The following is a 21,841-nucleotide window of genomic DNA, read 5'->3' as shown; positions in this document are numbered from 1 at the left end:
CCCATTCACATCTGCTTTGAGCAGGATACCCAACACGACAGTTGGTTTGGACAGACAGTTCTACAGAATTTGTATGGGGCACCCTCCTAGGCCCATTTTGTTCTCTTCCAGGCTGCAGTCTCACTTGGATTGTATATCGTTTCAGTTTAAACTGTTTTTGACCTTGCCATTGTGTGGTCCAGTTGACTACTGATTATTGTTTTCAGCAAGCCTGGTAGCTAGGGATTTCCACATGTAAGAATCATAGGCCTGCTTGTCCTTGGAGAAAGCGAAGATACTTACCTTAGTAGGCATTCTTAGAGGATAGCAGGCCTTATATTCTCACATACCCTTCCACCTCCCCTTGGGGTGGTCTCCTCTTTTCTTTTATGTTATAGTATTGCACTGATGGTCCCGTGCTCTCATGGCAGGCAGGAAGGCACTCACACATGCATGGTGGAACACAGCTCATGCTCCAAGGAGCTCTGTAAAAACTTGCCACAAGCTCCTGACCAGGCAACGCGAATCGTGTTACCCACATGTGAGAATATAAGGCTTGCTGTCCTCAGAGAATACCTGCTGCAGGTAAGTATATTCGCTTTATCTTGACCTGCCTAATTGAAGTCCTAATGAATCAAACTTTTTGGGCATTATTAATGTTGCTTAAAAAAATATTGATGAATTAATTAGAAAGGGCCCAAACTTTTGTATATACCATATTCATTGTATTATGTTCAATAGTAATTATGCATGAAATGCTGCAGAAAGATGTTGTTTAACTTTTCCATATAGGAGTTAGCTTCTGTTGACCTAAAAGATGCATTGAAAAGTACAGTTTGACCAGGGGTGCCTACATTTTTGCACACAAACTGTAAGACACCCAATGGCTTTAGCTGGATTTTGAACCAGTGCCAACAAAGGTGATAGAGTCTGTAACCATGGGCTGATTCCTTGAGTCATCTGGTAACCCTCCCCCACCAAAAGCATTTCAGAGTATAGGAAGTGTATTCTGTGTTGCTGCATGGCTAATAACAGCCACTCAAACCTGGAGGCTACTCTTCACTTGAAACTACCTCATGCTCCAGAAGGATGCGGTAATCATCCAGGACTGCTGCAGGGTGATACATAGCATATTCAGGCACTGTGCTACCATTGACAGCCAGACAGGTGAATTTGTTACTGGAAGATATGATCAAGGCAGTTAGCATAGTTGCATGTTAAAAATGTTTAGACAAGTTTCTGAAGAAAAAGCGTATAAACCATTATTAGCTAGGTAGATTTGAGAAAACCTCTGCTGATCTTTGGGGTATGAATAATAAGGATTTTTTTTCTCCTTGAGATGCAGCTTGGTATTTATAACTTGAATTTGCCACTGCCTGAGACAGAATGCTGAGCTTGCTCAACCTTTTAGTTTGACCCAGTATGAAGCATCTTAAGTTATGAAATTTCTGAGAGCAAAATGCTTTTTCAAAGTCAGTCACTGCACATGCCAGGATATTCAAGGAGCCACGGCAGCATCATTTTACAAGGTGAAAATCTCAAAACAAATTTTGAATGAATTTAAGGAGGTGACCATACTTGTAGTTCAAGTGTAGTCTGTCTGTTTCAGTTTGTTTAAATCACATTTGAGTGCCCATTAAAATTGAGAAACAAGCAAAATCAAAAGATAAAGCAGACACTTCCCCCCTTTCATCCCATCTGCTCAAAAATACATGTTTTCACCTTGCTCCTTAAACATTAAATTATTTCTTTCTACTGAAACAAACACTATAGAATGCAAAACAGTTGACCTTGTTCCACATGGAAAACAGGTGAGTACACTAGGCAGGCTGGAAGCTAGAAAAACAATAATAAACTGGCTGAGGTACTGGTTGAGTAATCAGTTTCAGCGCTGTGATTAAAAGGATCCACTCTGATGAAGGGAAAGTCACCATGCCATTCTACGAGGACCAGTGCTTAGCTCTGTCCTCTTCAGTACCTTTTATAAATGTTTTTGGATAAAAGTTACAAAGGACAATATGCAACACAGACATGCCAGTGATAAGATGAAAGAGTACTTTAAAAGAATTGGAAAAATGGTCAAAGGTATGGTAACTACACTTATTGTGCTCCCTAGCTCTGGCAGAAATTTGAAGGAACAGTTTAGAATGTATTGAAGGGGAGGAATTAAGCTAAACAGGGGAATCATAATGTTTGAATTTGTTCTGTTATGTGAAATGGCCTAATTGTTAGAGCAATTTGGATGAGAGCCAAAGTAATCCCAAGGGCTGGGATGATGCGCACTAAATGTGAATTCTGTATCAGCAAGTATGTGTGAAATTGATGTTATGAAATTTAATAATGCAAGTTTGCAGTTACGCACCTATCTTTACAAGCGAGCACTTATTCCAGCTCAATGGCTTTTGTGACTGTACATGCCTATCTGCTGTCACCCATGCCCCCCTTTCAATTGTACAGTATAGATTGTGTGTGCTCTGTTTACAGAATACCAACTAACAGCACTTACACGTGTACATTAGTGCCAATTAGCACTAAACCCTAAGCCAATTAGTGGTTAATGCAAATTAGCTAATTTAACAATTAAGTTACACAGTATTCTATAACTTGCTCACACAACTTTGTGCACTAACCCCCAGCTTCTATATAGTATAACTAGAGTTGTGCATGCAATTCAGGCCATAGTCGGTATTGTGCATGCAACTTAATTATCTTAAGCCAATCAGTGCTAATTGCCAATTAACAAGCAATTATTGACACTAATTGGCTCTAGTATATCTCTTATTTTCCAACCATGCAAGAAAAACACAACCAGCAAAAATTGAATATAGTCTCACAGTACAATAAAACAGCAAGAACAATTCAAGAAAAATGAAATGATAAAAAAAAAACAAAAGATTAAGAAGCCTAGTCTGAGCCAACGGCATCAAAGTGGTCCAAAAAGGTTCCCAACATCAAGCTAAAATACTGATCAGGGCAGGAGTCCAAATCAAGGATTTCAGGATACTCCATTGCAACTTCTGTGATCATGAAGGACCACCAGTGGGCTAAAACAGCAACCTCATCCAGGAGCCAACACTGGAGAATGCTTTTTTCCCCTCCATCAATACAGCTTGTTTTTTTAGGCATTAGGTGTACCAGGTCAAAGATGCAAAAAGTGCTGGAGGTCTTGGTGTCATATCGACTTCCAGATCTTGGAAACGTGCACTCCTATATTCCCCCCAAAGTATCGTAGCTTGGAAGACACTAATTGGCTTTAATTAGAATGTATGCGTACAACTTGCTAAGAGTATTCTATAAAGGGACGTGTGTAAATTCTAACACATGCTGCCAAAAAGGGGGCATAATAAATCCAATAAAAAACACCCTGAACATTGTAGTGGGCAGAAAAACAAAACAAGCTGGATTAGTACAGAGCAGTCCTACACACACACTTGATACTAACAGAATACCCAGCCTTTTTCACACATGAACAAAGGTAGCCCCTCATGAAGTATAGAATAAGTAACCACAACTAAAAATATAAATATGTAGACAAAAATTAAACTGAATCCATAAGAAGCCATGCTCTGCATACAGTGTGAAACCAAAGAAACAAATAGTGACATGTCCCTTTGTAAAGAGAACAGATGTAAATTTCAAAAACTTACATATTCCCATTGCTACATTAAAAATTAATAAATAACACAAAAATAGAAAACATGGGGATACCTTTTATTAGACTAACATTACATTTTTTGACTAGTTTTTGGAGGCCAAAACCTCCTTCCTTAAATCAGGACAAGCATACTATTACAGCAGTATACTGTCCCAACCTGAAGAATGGGGAAAGGAAATGGGACTTGATATACCGCCTTTCTGTCTGTGGTTTTTGCAACTACATTCAAAGTGGTTTACATAGTATATTCAGATACTTATTTGTATCTGGGGCAATGGAGGGTTAAGTGACTTGCCCAGAGTCACAAGGAGCTGCAGTGGGAATTGAACCCAGTTCCCCAGGATCAAAGCCTGCTGCACTAACTACTTGGCTCCAAAAGTTTCTCAAAGAATGTATATAATCCCATAAAAAGGTGCCATCTTATTTTTTTTTCTTTTCTTTATTAACTTTTAAAGTGGACTAACACGGCTACCACATTACTTCATCCTAAATTAAAACTACAATTATTTTTTATACCTTTGCTATCTGGCCATTTAATTTTTCTAATTGTATTGGTCCCAGTCTCTGATTACTGCTTTCCTATCTTCTTTTAACTCTTTCCAAGGGTCTCTTGTCTACGTGTCATTTTTTTTTCTCCTTCACCTCTTCCATTGCAACGAACTCCAATACTGATCTGTTCCAGCTCTGTGTGTGCTTGAGCACCCCCAATATTGCGTAAATCCTGTGTGTTCAGGGAGGGGTAATTTCTATTGGGTTTAGCATTCCCAATCATTTTGAAAAGTTGACTCCTATGTCCCCCACCTATCCAGTCTTACCCAATTTCTCTCACTCTCCCCAGCCCATATCCTCTGTCTCTCCCCCCACCTTTATCAGCATTGCCTCATCTTTCTCTCCCCTCCTATCCAGTTTTGCCTTGTTTCTCTCTCCCTCCCCACCTATCCAGTCTTGCCCAATTTCTCTGCCCCCTGCCCACAGCCTCTGTCTCTCCCGCCCCCTCCCCCTATTACCCAGTTCCAGTATCACCCCATCTGTCTCCCTCTCCCCACCCATTAAGTCTTGCCTAATTTCTCTCTCTCCCCTCCACTGCAGCACAATCTTGCTCCCTCCCATGCACCTCCACTGGGCCTGCACTAATAAACTGCCATGGGAGACGTGGGACCAGGCTCTCTGCAGCACAGCTAGTGCTTCCTATGCCAGTCCCAGAAGTTTACATCAGAGGAGGTGGGCCCAGCATAAAAAACACAAGAGGCACTGCAGCGAGTCAGGTCCCGCATGCCTCCCATAGTAGTTTATTAGCCCAAGTCCAGCAGAAGTGCGATGGAAGGTTACCATAATGTGAGGGAGCAAGACTGTGCTGCAGGGACAGGGTGGATAGGAGGGTAGAGGGACTGGCCCGGCAGGCAGTGAAGATGTGGTTCAGGCCGGAAGGCTGCTGAGCCTGACAACAAAGTAATAACAGCTGTTCTGAGCAGGTGTAGAGAGTGGTGACGGATTCCAGGCGATGTTAGATGTTGGCTTGCATCTGATTGGGCCTGAACCTCCGGTCTCAGATCAGTTGTAAGCTGCATCTGACATTGCTTGGAAAGCCTGTAGAGGTGGAGAAGCAAAGTAAAATAGTGTCAGTTGTACTTGAGTACTGTAACGAAGTACAAGTACTTTGTTACTACCCATCTCTGTTCAGCTGTCTAACATTGCTCCTCAGCTTGATGATGCTTTAGGATTCACAGAGTTTTGTTTTTTTTTTTAATAACACTGCCTCTTCCTTCAGTGAAGGACCAAAATCTCCCTCTTACCTCATGCCTGATGAACCCTCTCAAGCCTGTAAATTTCCCATCTTAAAAGACAGTATAACAATTATCTGGTTTAAAAAAAAACCCAACCTCTAGGAGTCTCTATAGTAGATTAGTTATAAACCTAGATAACACTTTCTTAAGGCGGCTGAGAAATGGATGCAATGAGTTCTGACCACTCTAGGTAGTCTTCAAAAAGAGTGTCAGGTTGTTAAGATGTTTACTCTTCAGTTGCAGCCTGCAGACCTCCAACATGGTTAAATCCTCTAGAAATCTCAATACAGGCACATGGGCTTCTAACCTATATGGCTAATCAGCTGCTGAACAAATCCTGGCATAGACACAAAAATCACTTTGGTGCTTCTGGTTCTAATGTGACAGGGCTTTATCTACAAAAAAAAAAAAAAAAGACATGTTTAGTTCAGCAGCAAAATCTTAATACAGTTGCAACCTGCTTAAGGCGACAAGCTCCTTTTCATCTAAAACTAAAAGTGATCACAACATTTTTTCCATGCCTGCCTTCTTATAATTTCTTATTGGAGTGAGCGAAACTAATTTGGGTTTGGTTTGTTTTGGGGTTTTTTTTTTTGCCTTACCTTAGATGATGTATTTTAGGATTGTGAGTTGTATAAAATAAGTACTGGGCTGCTTAAAAGGTGGAGGATTAAAGGAGTTTTTTTACATTTATATCCCACATTATCCCAAGCAAACTCAGGTTTAATGTGGCTTACATTTGAAAATACAGCGAGACAGAATACTAGAATTCAGTTATATCATGACAGCAAGTAGATGGATATGTCTGAAACATTTAATAAAGATGAGATTAGCATATATACCAACTGGGCATTTAAAAATCTGTCTTTTAATGAAGCCACATGTTCAGAAATCATAGCCATAAGTATAGACAGTTATTCAAACATTACCACGTGCACACACACGAATAGGCATCCATACACACATTGCAGAAGTAAACAACTTCTACACAGTACATCCAAAACTTAATTTGTATTTTCTCATTTCTAGCTTCCAAAATTCTAGACAGCTAATGTACAGATCAGTAGGACCCAAAGCAGTTCAGAACAACAGTTTATACCTAATTGTTCACCCTTAGAATTCACCTTTGGGTTTAAAAAACCATGTGCATGTAAGAACTGGATAAATGAATTAAAACAAAAGTTTAAGGTAAATGCCCAAAATACGTAATAATTGGTAACAATAATGAAACAGTGGTGGAATATTCACATAGCAAGCAGCATGAGCCAACAGATTTATTTTCCACTGAACATAATTAACTTTGTATGCTGAATTAGCCTGATTCTGGACAGAATTTCTGCAGGAAGGAAGCCCTTCCCTCATTCAATACCTCTCTGTGAAATACTAATAAAAAGAAGGCAAGTGCAGTTTTACAATATACCACTGCATTCCACAAAACAAAAGGAGCAAGTTCCCACATGTTATCTTTTTCTTTTGATGTAGGCACAGGGGAAAAAAATAAAGAAGTTACATAGTAACATAGTAGATGACGGCAGAAAAAGACCTGCACGGTCCATCCAGTCTGCCAAAGAAGATAAATTCATATGTGCTACTTTTTTTTATTTGTACTGTCCTCTTCAGTGCACAGACCGTATAAGTCTGGCCAGCCCTATCCCCGCCTCCCAACCACCAGCTCTGGCACAGACTGTATAAGTCTGCCCAGCACTATCCCCGCCGCCCAACCACCAGCCCCGGCACAGACCGTATATGTCTGCCCACACTAGCCCCGCCTCCCAACCACCAGCTCTGCCACCCATTTTGGCTAAGCTCCTGAGGATCCCTTCTGCACAGGATTCCTTTATGTTTATCCCACGCATGTTTGAATTCCGTTACCGTTTTCATCTCCACCACCTCCCGCGGGAGGGCATTCCAAGCATCCACCACTCTCTCCGTGAAAAAATACTTCCTGACATTCTTCTTGAGTCTGCCCCCCTTCAATCTCATTTCATGCCCTCTCGTTCTACCGCCTTCCCATCTCCGGAAAAGGTTCGTTTGTGGATTAATACCTTTCAAATATTTGAACGTCTGTATCATATCACCCCTGTTCCTCCTTTCCTCCAGGGTATACATGTTCAGGTCCGCAAGTCTCTCCTCATACGTCTTGTAACACAAATCCCATACCGTCCTCGTAGCTTTTCTTTGTACCACTTCAATTCTTTTTACATCCTTAGCAAGATACGGCCTCCAAAACTGAACACAATACTCCAGGTGGGGCCTCACCAACGACTTGTACAGGGGCATCAACACCTCTTTTCTTCTGCTGGTCACACCTCTCTCTATACAGCCTAGTAACCTTCTAGCTACGGCCACTGCCTTGTCACACTGTTTCATCGCCTTCAGATCCTCAGATACTATCACCCCAAGATCCCTCTCCCCATCCGTACCTAGTAGACTCTCACTGCCTAACACATACGCCTCTCTTGGATTTCTACTCCCTAAGAGCATCACTTTGCATTTCTTCGCATTGAATTTTAATTGCCAAACCTAAGACCATTCTTCTAGCTTTTTAAGATCCTTTTTCATGTTTTCCACTCCCTCCGAGGTGTCCACTGTGTTACAAATCTTAGTATCATCCGCAAATAGGCAAACTTTACCTTCTAACCCTTCGGCAATGTCACTCACAAATATATTGAACAGAATCGGCCCCAGCACCGATCCCTGAGGCACTCCACTACTCACCTTTCCCTCCTCCGAGCGAACTCCATTCACCACCACCCTCTGGCGCCTGTCCGTCAACCAGTTCCTAATCCAGTTCACCACTTTGGGTCCTATCTTCAGCCCATCCAGTTTATTTAAGAGCCTCCTGTGGGGAACCGTGTCAAAAGCCTTGCTGAAATCTAAGTAGATTACGTCTATAGCACGTCCACGGTTCAATTCTCCGGTCACCCAATCAAAAAATTCAATGAGATTCGTTTGGCACGATTTCCCTTTGGTAAAACCATGTTGTTTCAACCTATTGTTGTTTTTTTAATTGTACTTATAAATAGTAAGCCTGATTGTTAAGCAGGGCTGCCGAGGGGCTAGGCCGGACCTCCCCTGCCCGCTGCAGTCCATGGTCTCACCTGCCTGCCTCCACGGCTCTGGGACCCTGCATTCAAGGCAGCAGTCGCAGATTGCCTCTCTTCTGGCCTTCCCTCCTTGTATCTTGCCCTCTTCTGATGTAACTTCCGGTTTCCATGAGGGTGGGACACAGGGAGGGAAGGCCAGAAGGGAAGCGATCTGTGACTGCCGCTTCAAAGGCAGGGGGCCTGGAGCCAAGGAGGCAGGCAGGTGAGACCAGGAACTGCAGCGCTGGTGGCCTGACCTCTGCGCCGGGCCCCCCTTGGAGGCCCGGGCCTGGGGAATTTTGTCCCCCTGCCCCCCCCCCCTCTTGGCTGCACTGTTAAGCACCTGATCCTAATAAATGATGTCTGTTGTGGCCTTCTATTAGGTGAAAGTGAAAACATTTCTGTACAAATATAGGGAGTCCCCATAACCTGCTCCTCCAAATGACACAATAATTTACAATTTAGAACTAATTAGTACTCTAACCGATGAAACCAATACTTCTTTGGTGTACATCTGTATGCTGCACAAGCCGGCATGTTTGAAAATATAAGTGAGATCAAATAAAAATGCTGCCAACAATAAATAGCGACAACGTGGACAGAGCAGCTCATAGGTTTGCTTTGTTTTGGGTGAATGGGGATGATAGATGCGTGGACAGCGAAAGGGAGATAAACCTAATTGGCTTGGTTTTTTTTTTTAATTCATACCGTCTCCTGTTCTCAATCTAACTCCACACCTTCTCCCCTCCTTTCTTTAATTCTCTTACCTTTCCTCTCTTTGTGTGAATGTCTCACGTTCCAGTCAAAAATGGAGTGCCTTTTCATTTTTCCCCCCAACCTTTTTGTTTTGTAGTCTGTACACCGTTCTGCTCAGTCAGTTACAGCAGTATAATAAGCAGTGCATTTTTTCTAGTAAAAAAGGTGCCAGTACTCAAATGCATGGCCACCCTTCAGGGGTGGGGTGATCACTGAGGAACCCACCCCACAATAGCCATGCCCCCTGCAACCATTCACAGAATCTATGACAAGGCACAATTGGTGTATAGAGCCTGATTTATTTCATTAAAACTTGGGGGCCATGGGTCAATTTTAGCAGACAATGGAAAAGGTGCCAGTACTCAGTACCCCCTCAAAAAAGCCCTGATAATAAGTAACTATAAACTAGATAAAATAGTGCCTTTCTTCAGCCCCCTCTTAATTGCCCACCTTCTTTGAGGCTTTAAATCATTCCTTCCTCCTTCCCCCAAACAACTACTATAATTTGTTCTTTTCCACAGATTGAAAGTTGAGACCAGCTACTTCAAGTGTTTCTTTACAGCATTACATACATATTGTAGGGCCTTCCAAATGATTGCAGTAGTCATGCAGTATACATTCCTAACCCATCTGTAAGGCATGCGAAAGAAGCAGGTACGAAATGGCTGGAATCTTAGTCCCCAATATTCAGTTGTGAGGGTGGGGGTAGGAGAAGCACAGATACAGCCATCACTAATTTTACTACAACGCTGTAGTATACAGCCCCCATGCCAGGGAGGAATAGAAGGTACCTTCTATTATTGTCTCCCATTCCAGCAGAAGTAAAGTATTTACATAGCAGCTGTTCTTCTGATCATAGCCTGGGTGTCCCGGTAATCCCCTGTGAACTTACACAGCGCATGTTTCATGGTGGTAGGACTGTAATCAGATCAACAGCTATCAGTAAAAGAAGAAGAAAAAAAAAAAAGCGTCCCCTTTTGATGGGCTAGAGGTGGAAGAATGTGATCCCAGAGGTACTTGGTAGAGAAGGGATATTTACTTCTCAAACAAGGTCCTCCCTCTGGAACGGGAAAAAAGGCACTTTGTATAAAGGATCATTTCTTTTCAAACACAGTCCCGCTCGAACTCCTCTGCTTCTGCAGAAGAAAAGTCTTTTATAGCTGAGACACTGCTGCGCAGATGCAAACAGCAGTTCTGTCTGCTGGCACATTGTTGCCGGAAGTTCGGAGCTGCTATCTATCAGAAGAACTGGTGCTGCGGCTGCCTGCGCTGCAGCTTTCTGGGTAATCTTATAGGCCTTACCATTACCAAGGAGGTTCCTTGGGCCTTGCCCACACACCGCTGTCGTGGTCCACGTGCCTCATCAGCCAAGGGCTGAAACATGCAGGGTGAGTGTTTTAGTGCGCCGACCGAGGGAGGGGAACTGTGGTTGGTGACTGTGTAAAACCTCTCTTTCTGTGTAGTTAAGATATATTTCATTGAGAGTTCAGGAGGAAAGGTGTAGGCAGCAAACTCAACAATCTGATCAGGGTTCTTTAAGATGCAACTTGGCTGTGTCTTCTGCAGTGTTAGACATGAGAGAATGAACAGTCCTGTGTTGCTTTTAAGCCTTTCACTACCATAAGAGTCAGATCACATAGACTGGCAGTGTCAGTTTACTGAATCAATGGGAAGTTCTAATGCAAATGGTTAATATGCATAAATTAATAATCGCAACCTTAACGTGGCTTATATGCCAGGATTCAACAGTGTATGCATAGGATACAAGCTTCGCTAAAGTCGGGTAAAAGTACCAAGCTTGGAGGGAAGGGACCGACAGTGATAAAATGAGTCTTACACCTTCTCTCAGCTTGCGTACACTGGTATATGAAAATATTATAAAACAACTGTTTAAAGAAAGTAATAATATAACAGTTTTGATGTAATGCATAATACAAGACAAGGGAAACACATTTGTATAAATTAAGCTCCTTTCACAATGAATTTGCAATTAACAAACTAGGTAAACAAAATTCCACATAAGTTGTAAGTGGCAGCAAAATATAATGTAAGTTGCTTGCTTTATGTAAACAAAACCCTTATTTAAAGTTAGGGGTTGGCTCCAGATTCACCTGACGGGATTGCAGGGCTCATTTGGGGGGCCGGGGTGCAAACATGACACATGTCCTGGGCCCCCATGCATGCCCAAAAATGAAGGCAGCATAGTTTGGTGGCAGGCTTTGGGACCCACTTTCAAATTTCTGCCTTGGGTGCCAGCGTGTCTAAAACCTGCCCTGATGGGTTGGTCCATTAACTACCCATTGTATACAGGGGATCAAGATTAATTGTAAGGACTAACAGTGGGGAAAGCACGAAGAGCATAAATCCAGAAATTATTTATAAACCCTCTGTGAATCTGGATATGTCTGTTGTGAATGTGAGTATGTGTATCTTTGTGAGCTGGTATGTCTGTGTGTGTTTATACGTATGTGCATTTATATCTGTATTGATTCTCTGTGTGTCTCTGATTGGGCATGGGGAGGATTGTTTGAAAAGTTGAGTTCCGTAATTGCTGTGTTAGTGTAAATCAGTGTTTGTATGCTGCAGCTGTTGGAACTATTTTTCCAATTTTGGCAGATGTACTCATTTTTCTAACATCTCCCATTTTATGCAGATACATCCTAGTCAACATTCAGCCTATAGTGGTCAGCACTTTTTTAAAATTCTGACTGCCACAGGCAGAATTAACCATGGCTATTCAATGCTGGGCCATGTCCAAGCACAAGCATTGAATATCTGGGGTTAATTTGGCATGTGCTGGCCACCAGAGCTTATATGGGTCCTAGCTGATATTGAGCCAGGCACCAACATAAGACACTTATGTGGATCCCAGCTGATATTCAGCTTGGAATATCCCAGGTTCTAACTCTACCACCCCCACCGATTTTAATGCCCTCTTCCGATCACCCTTCTTACCCCCTCCCCCATAGCAGCAGCAGACATTCCTGTCCTTACCTACCCTCCATAGCAGCAACAGACATCCCCCTTCTGTCCCCCCTCCCACCCCTTGTAACAGCAATAGACAGCTTTCATGGATTCTTCCCCCCCCACACACACACACATTCACACTCTCTTATAGGCCTTCCCCCCACCTCGGGCCTACCCTCTCGATCCCTAGTGGCCAAGTGGGTAGACAGAAACGATTTTACAGAGCCTCCAAGGATATCTGCTTTCATACAGAATTCAAAAATAATCCTCTTCCTCTGAATACTACTAAATTAATATTTTTTAATCAGTTTTTATCTATTTTTTATCAATTTAATAAAAAATAGGGAGGAAAAGCCTCAACAGATTCCTTTTTGGTAAAAGAGCCGATCAATCATAGGAGTAGCACTCACTGTCATCATAGGCTAAATTTTTATTTTTACCACAAAGTCCAAACAGACTTTCAACTTAGCTTAGCTCTTGAGGATTCACAGACTCTTCCTGCTGTCCACGGTCGACAATGGCCAAAGTTTCGATGACTTCGTCAGGGTCCGTGGCACATCAGCTATTAAAAAGAACCAGGTCAGCACATCACTCTGCTAGGCAATTTACTCAAATCAGTGTATTCTCGTACCTCACTTCACTCTAAGGCTGTCTGGTTCAGCTCTGCACAGAGTCAGAAAATGGCGCCCAAAGATATAAACTGATGTCAAAACACCTGCACAAACAGGTAGCCAATCATAGATAGTTATTCAAACAATATGCTCCCTTTACTATTACTACTACTTATCATTTCTATAGCGCTACTAGACCTACGCAGCGCTGTACACTTGAACATGAAGAGACAATCCGTGCTCGACAGAGTTTATAATCTGATTAGGACAGACAAACAGGACAAATAAGAGATAAGGGAATATTAAAGTGAGGATGATAAAATAAGGGTTCTGAACAAGTGAATTAAGGGTTAGGAGTTAAAAGCAGCATAAAAAAAGTGGGCTTTTAGCTTAGATTTGAAGACAGCCAGAGATGGAGCTTGACGTACCGGTTCAGGAAGTCTATTCCAGGCATATGGTGCAGCAAGATAAAAGGAACGGAGTCTGGAGTTAGCGGTGGAGGAGAAGGGTGCAGATAAGAGAGATTTACCCAGTGAATGGAGTTCCCGGGGAGGAATGTAGGGAGAGATGAGAGTGGAGAGGTACTGAGGAGCTGCAGAGTGATTGCATTTATAAGTCAGTAAGAGGAGTTTCAACTGTATGCGGAAACAGATAGGGAGCCAGTGAAGTGACTTGAGGAGAGGGCTAATATGAGCATATTGACATTGGCAGAGTAGTCGTTGTGCAGCAGAATTTTCAACAGATTGAAGAGGAGAGAGATGGCTAAGTGGGAGACCTGTGAGAAGCAAGTTGCAATAGGCTAAGCGAGAGGTGATAAGAGTATGGATGAGGGTTCTGGTAGTGTGCTCAGAAAGGAAAGGGTGAAATTTGTTGATATTATAGAAAAAGAAACGACAGGTTTTAGCAGTCTGCTGAATATGTACAGAGAAGTAGAGGGAGGAGTCGAAGATGACCCCAAGGTTACGAGCTGATGAGACAGGAAGGATGAGAGTGTTATCCACAGAAATAGAGAATGGGGGAAGAGGAGAGGTTGGTTTAGGTGGAAGATAAGAAGCTCGGTCATGTTTAGTTTCAGATGGTGAGACATCCAGGCAGCAATGTCAGACAGGCAGGCTGATATTTTGGCCTGGATTCCTGCTGAGATTTCTGGTGTGGAGAGGTAGATCTGGGAGTCATCAGCGTAAAGATGATACTTTAAAGCTATATCATCAATCTTTAATAAAAATGACACCACTCTACTTTAGAATTCAAACCTCCTGGTTGCAGTTTTTCAAGCGAAAAATCTACTTCCGCTCTAGCTGTAAAAGAATATGTCTTCTGTCTCCTCCTCTACATCTTGGTTCCACTTGTTGTAGGACAACACAATGCAGTGATTCAAACGTATGTTGGTCCTTGTCACAATGTAACATAGTAACATAGTAGATGACGGCAGAAAAAGACCTGCATGGTAATGGTGAAGATACTTTCTTAGTGTTGATATTAATCTTGTGTTCAGTTAAATGAATCGACAATCTTCTTGAGGTCTGTCTAATATATAACTTGTTACAAGGACACTGGATACAGTAGATGACAAAATCCGTCGCACAAGATGTCTTTGATCAGAGATGGAAATTTCTACCCGATTGAGGATCTACAAACATCGCTGTAACCATCATAATGTCACACATTTGACATGCTCCACAAACAGTATGTCTAATTGCATCCATTTCACCAGCAACCTTCTCTCTGTTTGTTCTAAGCACTGTAGGGCATAGGATCTCTTTCAGATTTTTTGCTCTGCTATAGGAAAACCTGAGCATTGCCTCTGAAAACATCGGCATCATTTGTACTACATGCCAGTGTTTTCTTATCGCTGCTGCCATCATAGATGATGTAGCTGTAAACGTCAAGACACGTCAAAATGTTCTCATCTTCCTCTTCCCTGTTCCTTTGTATCAAATATTCACGATTATTACATTTTGCTCTTCTATAGGCAGTTTTTATAATTTTTTTCGGATAACCCCTTTCCAATAATCATTCTCATAGATCTGCTGAAAATCCATATCTCTAGAACAGATCCGATGACATTTCAAGAGCTGAGAAAGGGGAAGACTATCTCTCAGGTTTCTTGGTTGGCAGCTACTGTAGTCTAAAAAAAAGTGTACCTGTCTGTGCTTTTTCTAAACACAGTTGTCTCAAACCTCCTCTCTTCCTTCTTAATTTGAACATCCAAATATGAAATACATATTGTATTGTGTAGTGAACCTCAGGGTTGAATGACACCAATTGAGATATACTCAATAGAAAAACAGGGAACTGCAAACTGAAATAATACTATAAATCCAAGAGTTTGCACACTTAGTTTGTGGGTGTCTACACAGTTTATTCAAACTACCAAATGGAACCTCAAATCTCCTGATAGGGAGAATATCAGTGTAGAACTACCACTGTCACTTTAGGAGTCCGTTTTTATCATTGGTTCCGTAAGGGACCAAAGAAGAGGAAAACCAATCACACGTAAAAAAACTCACTCTGAGAAAAGCGAGTGATTTAAAAACCTCCTCCTGTTCCTTACTCAAAATAATGTGGAGCTCACCAATCACCAAACTAAAGAAAACTGAATCCGGTAAAAAAGAAAACTGGTTGCTTACACTACCCCTGAACAAAAAGTCCCCAGTCTGCCCTTACTATACTAAATCCTATAACAAGCCCAGCAGAACATCAATGTAACTGAAAAACAATGGGGCGTGGGATATCTGGAGCCAGTGGGGTAGCTTATGATGTGCTCAAAGAGGTGAAATGTCTTTGTTTTTGTGATATTGTGTGTGTGTCTCACAATGGAAAGGGAGGGGGTGGGTTGGTGAACTGAGAGGGTTTTGGTGTAAGAAGGGGAGGAGGGGGGTTGAGGGGATGTCTTTTGCTGGCAAAGTTGGAGAAAGTGGCGGGGGGGGGGGGATTTGAGGGTGGTTATTGTTGCAGGGGTGATCAAACATATAAACGGCAAGTGACTGTACTCACTTGCAAATGCGCAGCACAGACTTCCCTCTCTGTCCCGCCCTCGCGTCAAGACGTCATGACGTCAGAGGGCGGAACAGAGAGGGAAACTGAGTCGAATTGTCGGAGGCTGCCGTGCCGCCTGGAAAGGAACATCGCGCGATCTGCTGCTGCTGCTGCCTGTAGCGCTTTCACACGGGGGTGAGAGGCGCTGTCAAGTCAGTGCAGGGGGCCCGGTATGGAGGGGGGAGGGAGCGGCGGCGATGAAGGTAGCTGGACATGGGGGGAGGGCAGGGGGGAGAGGCCATGGTTGCTGGACTTGGGGTGAGAGCAGGGCACAGAGGAGAGTTGCTGGACATGGGGGAGGCCAAGGGAAAGAGGAGGGTCGCTGGATATGGGGGGGAGGATCGGTGGACGGTGAGGCCAGGGGAGAGAGGAGGGCTGCAATACTCGCCTGTTTTTATGGGCTTAACGGCTAGTATATATATATAGAGAGAGAGTGAGTGTGTATGTCTGTGAGTGTTTTTGTGTGTGGTTTTGGGGTGGAGGGCTGCGATGGTTGTGTGTCTGTGTGTGAGAGTGAAAGATCATGTGTGTCACAGTGCTAGTGTGTGTGTGTGTGAGAGAGTGTGTGTGTCTGTGTGTGTCTCACAGAGAGATTTTGTGTGTGAGTGTGTGTAGGTCAGAGAGTGTTGGGAGCACTGGGTGTTTGGTGGTGGATGTGTGTGGTTGTGTGATATTGTGTATGTGTCTCACAATGACAGGGGCTGGGTGTGTTGTGGTGGTAAACTGATAGGTTGTGGCAGGGAGCTTGGAGGGGGGTCAGTGTTTTTTTGGGGTGGGGGGGAGTCGGTTTTGCCCATAGTGTGGTGCTGGTGTTTTTTTTTAAATTGGTTTGGGGTTTTTTGGAGGGGGGGTGGTTAGGGGATGTCCCTTGCTGGCAAAGTTGGAGGAAGTGGTGGATGGCTTTTGAGGGTGGTGGTGAACTGAGAGGGTGTGGCAGTGGGCTTGATTGGGGGGTCAGCGTGTATGGTGGAGGGGAGTTACGATGGATGGCAGCAGCGGACCAAAGCATGCAGACTCGGCCCTTTTCTCTCTGATGTCCTGTTTCAGCAAGTGCGTGAGCAGAACTGAGAGAGAGAAGGGCAGAGCCTGCACGGTTTGTTCAGCTGCTGACGGCTTCGGTGGATGGGTGCCTGGAACTTGAAGTGATGGAGCGATGAATGGAGGGACGACGACCCTGGAACTCGTGGGGAAAGGGTGGGGTCCTCTACGTGCAGAGGCGATTCTTGATGGGAGGGGGGAGAGTATGGGGGGTTTTAACGGCGACTCAGGAGGTAGTCGGTCGAGGAGGAGGTGGAGGGCGGTGGTCCGAAGTCGGAGGTAGGTGGGTGTGTGCTGGGGAGGAGGGTGGGTGAGGGGGGCTGTGGCTGGGCGACATGGTGGCGACTCGGGATGGGCGAGGGAGATAACCCGGGGGGGGGGGGGGGGTTGTCGTGGGTGTGGGGACGCCGGTTGCCTTTCGTAGATTGAAGTTCGGGCGGGTTTGGCTGTTTTTTTTTTAAGTCTGTTGGAGTTGGCTTGCACTGCTATGGTGTGATTGGGCACTGTCGCTGGTGACGCACCCAAAAGTGGGAGATGTCATGATTTCAGGAGATGGATACAGAAGCACGAATGCCTCAAGGCTTAAGTGCTATGGAGGCAGCTTCAGAACATTGGAGGTGCGTTTTATTATATAGGATTTTATCAGATAAAAAAATTTATATGTTTTCTTATTGTATTTATTGTTGGATATATGTGTATGACTGTAAATTGCAAGCAGACTTCTAAAGAGATAGCAACTTATAAATGTACATAAATAATACATGAATAAATATGCAAATTTAGCTCATGCATAATTAGTCTTTAGATCATAAGGGCAAGTTTAGGAATGACTGAATTAGTAATATTGATGTAGCTGCTGAGCTGGAAGTTGGTAATTCCAGGAATAGATTTGGTTGTGCTGATATATTATTAATTCCTAATTAAAGGCAACTCTTAGTTGACTATGCTTTATTAAACTGGTTAGAGTAAAATATCTGATGTAAATAGCTGCTTCTTACTGCTGTTGCCACTGCAGTAGTGAGCCCTTGCGCCTTGACAGAGCGCGGAGGATCCATGAAGCACCGCACTCGGTCAGGCAGCCGGACAACCCCTAGCTTCACCTGGGAAGTGACCACCGTTCCCCAGGAGTTGAGCCCCCAGGTGCAGGTGGCCACCAGGACTTCCGGATACTGTCGGAGTCGGACGGCCACCAGCCGTGGCAGGCAGGAGTAGAACGGATCCGGAACACAGATCGGGCAGGCCGCAAGCAGAGAATGGTCAGGTTCAATCCACAGGTTAGGGCAGGCAGCAAGCAGAGAATGGTCAGTTCCTTGTCATCAGCAGCAGATGAATCCATTACGAATGGGTTGTGTCCACCTACCAGCAGGGGGAGATAGAGAACACTGAAAACCATAGTGTCTCTATGTCAGCTAGCTCCATCTGTCTCTCAGTATTTCTCTATCTCCCAGCAGGGTTGGATGCAGCTTGTTCAGCTCCTTGCAGATTCTGCCTGGGGTGGCTCCTGTGCTTTTGCCATTTGTAGCAGGGGTGTTGTGGCTAAATGGAGCCCACTTTAAAGGCACATAGGTTCGCCCTTTCCCTGCCTTACCCTTCCCCCTGTGTGGATGCAGGCATATAGGTTCGCCCTCTCCCTTCCTTTCCCACCCTGTTCTGCCTCTGGAGTATGTCTGTAGCTGTTTGCCTCCAACTTTCCTCACAGCGTTTAAAAAAAAAATCGCTATTTCTGAGGCTTTTCCTGACTGTGCAGCATGACCGGAGCTCGTGGACTCGGTCCTTTGAGGTAAGAGTGGTACTCAGGTCCTCTGGGGAGGGCCCGCGGATGGAGTTCCGATTGGGGTGATTTGGGTGCGATGCCGCCATTTTGAATTTTATTCCGCCTTTTTTCGGCGATGGCTGCTGAGGGAGTTAAGCGCTGTTCCCATTGTGGCAAGCGCAGATCAGCAGCGGGGCTCTGTAAAACGTGCTGTTTAGATGGTAGAGCCAGTACGAGCATGGCGAGTGATGATTCTTCCCGCTCGATGGAGCTGGCAGCGGGCGCCATCTTGGAAGCGCCACATGGCTCGACCACCGCGGTTGCGGAGGAGTCTGAGAGCAGAGGGGCGCCTTGGGCCGAGGCTACCAGAGGAGCTCCGTTCCCTGAGGCTCCTAATTCGGATACGGGAGGTCAGGGTGAGTTTTTCTCCCCCGAGTTTGTTCTTATTTTACTTAAAGCCTTCATGCTGAAAAGAGCTCTGCCACAGGTGTCTGACACTGCGTTGCTACCTGGTCTCCCTCCGACTGATGATGGCCTGGGGCTGATGTCAGACGTGGATTCCCCTGAGCGTTGGATGCACGCTAAGCATAGATGGGTAAATTCCTCGTCGGAGAGTGGCGCACCCCCCTTTTCCCTCCCCCGTGGTCGGGCTGTGGGGACTCTGAGGGATCTGGCAGGCTTTCGTGGTCTGAGGAGCCAGAGGAAGGTGCCAGTTTGCCACTGGATCTAGGTGATCCCACTGCAGTTCGGATTTTCTACCACAATGAGCTGCCAGCACTTCTCTGATGCCTTACAGGCCCTCTCTATTGATGATCCTGTTAAAGGCGAGGCCTCCTCTGGTAATCCGAGGATGGCGAGTACTAAGAAGCCTGCTCGAGCTTTCCTTTGCATGACTCCATCCAAGAGCTTATTTCTGCTCAATGGGCTGACCCTGAGGGGCCCTTGAAAGTGGCCAGGGCGATGGGGCATCTTTACCCTCTGAGTGAGGAGCACTTGGCCCGTTTTGAGATGCCTAAAGTGGATGCCTTAGTCACGGCGGTGACAAAAAAAGACCACCCTCCCAGTAGAGGGAGGGGTCGCCCTGAAGGACATTCAGGACCGGCGGCTGGAATCAGCACTAAAACTGTCCTTTGTGATTTCGGGCCTAGCCTTAAGGGCGTCTTTTTGCAGTTCTTATGCTGCTTGAGCCTGCCTCTCTTGGTTACAACAGGCAGTGGAACAGCCCGGGGATGGTGCGGAGTCCCTCACTGAGGTTGCACCGCGAATGGAGTTGGCCTTGTCATTTTTAGCTGATGCCCTCTATGATCTGGTCAGAGCTTCAGCTAAACAGATGTCTGTGCCGGTGTCCGCCCGCCGCCTTCTATGGCTACAGCATTGGGCGGCTGACATGGCCTCGAAGCAAAGGCTGGTGAAGTTGCCCTTTCGGGGCCTTCTGTTATTTGGAGAGGAGTTGGAGAACATTGTTAAAGACCTGGGGGATGCTAAACCCCAGAGGTTACCTGAGGATAGGCTGCGGCCTTCTTCCAAGGGTCAGGAGGTTCCCTCCTCCTCCAGACCTCGCTTCCGTGAAGCTCGAAGGTATCGCCCGGGGCGCTCTGCTGGGTTTACTCAATGTGCCCGTTTTCAACAGAGGAACTCCTTTCGCTCGGACAAACGCTCCCCAGCAGCAGGCTCAAGGCCAGGAGTTCAGGGCCGTCCTCCACAATGATGGGACGCCGGTCCATTCCTCCTTTACAGCTGTAGGAGGACGCCTTTCCCTCTTTCTCGAGGAGTGGACCAAGATTACTTCAGATCAGTGGGTCCTGGACCTGATCAGAGAAGGTTACCGATTGAAATTCGGTGCCTCGGTGAGAGACGTGTTTGTGGAGTCCCGATGCGGCACTGCCGTCAAACGGGCGGCGGTAGAGGAGACCTTACAAGTCTTGTTGCACCTTGGAGCGGTGATCCCTGTGCCTCCCCCCGAACAGGGCTGCGGTCATTACTCTATTTATTTTGTGGTGCCGCGAAAAGGCGGGTCTTATCGGCCCATTCTTGACTTAAAGAAAGTCAACGAATCACTAAGAGTGCGGCATTTTCATATGGAAACCCTGCGCTCCATCATCGTGGCGGTTCAGCCAGGAGAGTTCCTCACGTCTCTGGACCTTAAAGAAGCTTACTTGCACATTCCTATATGGCCCCTGCACCAATGGTTCCTCTGGTTTGCGGTGTTGGGAAAACATTTCCAGTTTCGGGCCTTGCCTTTTGGCTTCGCCACAGCTCCCCGAACCTTTTCCAAGGTAATGGTGGTGGTAGCTGCCTTTCTCAGGCGAGAGGGTATCCGGGTTCACCGTACCTCGATGACTGGCTCATTAGAGCGGACTCAGAAGAGAGTTGTCATGTAACAGCCAGAGTGGTCTCAGTACTGCAATCTCTGGGCTTGGTCGTCAATATACCCAAAAGTCACCTGACCCCCTCTCAATCTCTAGAATATTTGGGGGTCCAGTTCGACATGGCCTCGGGGTTTGTCTTTCTACCCGACCAAAGGCGGTGCAAGCTTCAGAATCAGGCCCGTCTGCTCCTGCGGATGCCTCGCCCGCGAGCTTGGGACTTTGTCCAGCTGTTGGGGTCGATGACGGCCACCTTGGAAGTGGTGCCATGGGCGAGAGTGCACATGAGACCTCTGCAGATTGCCCTGCTTCAATGATGGTCTCCTATGTCCCAGGATTATCAACGCAGACTCACGTGGCTCCCTGTGGCCCGACTCAGTATGGAGTGGTGGCTTTCAGACAGCATGCTGCAGCGAGGAATGCCGCTAGCACTTCCCGATTGGTGCCTGGTAGTAACGGATGCCAGCCTGAAGGGCTGGGGAGCACATTGCCAGGGAAGCTATGCCCAGGGTCTGTGGACACCCGAGGAAACGGGGTGGTCCATCAGTCGCTTGGAACGGAGAACAATATTCCAGGCTCTTCTGGCCTTTCACAAGGCTGTCGGAGTTCTGTCGGACAACACAACAGCAGTGGCTTACGTAAATCGTCAAGGTGGCACTCAGTAGCAAGCATTGGCCGCAGAGGCCGCTCAGATATGCCACTGGGCCGAGCTACATCTGCAGCTTCTGTCAGCAGCTCACATAGCAGGTCAGAGCAACGTGCAAGCCGATTTTCTAAGCAGGTATCAAATCGACCCTGTGGAGTGGG

The 21,841-nt window shown here is 45.5% G+C and overlaps 1 protein-coding gene across 4 annotated transcripts in view; it reads left to right on the top strand.

Annotated features, from left to right (window-relative positions):
* The first annotated feature begins 10,179 nt into the window (after positions 1-10,179).
* The window catches only part of METAP1D (methionyl aminopeptidase type 1D, mitochondrial), a 185,736-nt gene continuing 174,074 nt past the window's right edge, over positions 10,180-21,841 (top strand). Inside the window, exon 1 of one of the 4 annotated variants that reach the window (XM_030209535.1) lies at positions 10,180-10,648. The gene's annotated coding sequence lies outside the window, so the exon portion shown is untranslated. The remainder of the gene's footprint in view (positions 10,649-21,841) is intronic. The other 3 variants (XM_030209534.1, XM_030209533.1, XM_030209536.1) reach the window with 3 other exon arrangements.

This window comes from Microcaecilia unicolor, chromosome 7, assembly GCF_901765095.1.
Source record: "Microcaecilia unicolor chromosome 7, aMicUni1.1, whole genome shotgun sequence".
Taxonomy (NCBI): domain Eukaryota; kingdom Metazoa; phylum Chordata; class Amphibia; order Gymnophiona; family Siphonopidae; genus Microcaecilia; species Microcaecilia unicolor.
This window is presented reverse-complemented; position numbering and strand designations above follow the sequence as displayed.